Raw genomic sequence first — 528 nt, 5'->3', positions numbered from 1 at the left:
TATATCACTATATTGCTCCTCACATGTTAATACCAAAGGATCATTCTCCGTTTCTGTAAATATATTAACAAGATATTTTAGATAATGTGTGACCAATAAACTGGTTTTGTGTAACACAGTGTATGTAGGTTGCTTTCCAACAAAAGACACAAGTTGACACAAATATCATTCTATCTTTGTTCCACATTTAGTGAGTAACAAAGATAAGATGATACTTGTATTGATAAGATGACTTGTGTCTCTTGTTGGAAAGCACCTACTGATAAGTGCTCTGATGATTTAATACAATATTACAACATAATACAAAAATTGTAGTTATTTTTCATAATTCAGACCAATGAGACATAAATAATACTTTTATAAAGTCATAAACATTATTGTACACAAGCACTCCAACGAGATGTCAAAACTTATGTTAAAAACAAACTCTTAATAAATTTAATTTTTATTAATTAAAAAATAGTCTCGTAGATGAAGGAAGAGTCTGTGTGTATTAAGAGGTTACATGGTTAATCTGTTAAAGATTTT

At 28.4% G+C, this 528-nt stretch overlaps 1 protein-coding gene across 1 annotated transcript in view; it reads right to left on the bottom strand.

Annotated features, from left to right (window-relative positions):
* Positions 1-275, bottom strand: part of LOC116853610 — a gene marked incomplete at its 3' end in the record, with an annotated part of 3,037 nt that extends 2,762 nt beyond the window's left edge. Inside the window, exon 1 of the mRNA XM_032834744.1 lies at positions 216-275. The remainder of the gene's footprint in view (positions 1-215) is intronic.
* Between the last annotated feature and the right edge of the window lie 253 nt (positions 276-528).

The sequence above is a fragment of the Odontomachus brunneus genome, unplaced genomic scaffold (genome assembly GCF_010583005.1).
Source record: "Odontomachus brunneus isolate Ranch 3 - 2012 unplaced genomic scaffold, Obru_v1 Obru_scaffold_378, whole genome shotgun sequence".
NCBI lineage: Eukaryota > Metazoa > Arthropoda > Insecta > Hymenoptera > Formicidae > Odontomachus > Odontomachus brunneus.
The sequence above is the reverse complement of the archived record's forward strand: the minus strand, read 5'-3'. Positions and strand labels throughout refer to the sequence as shown.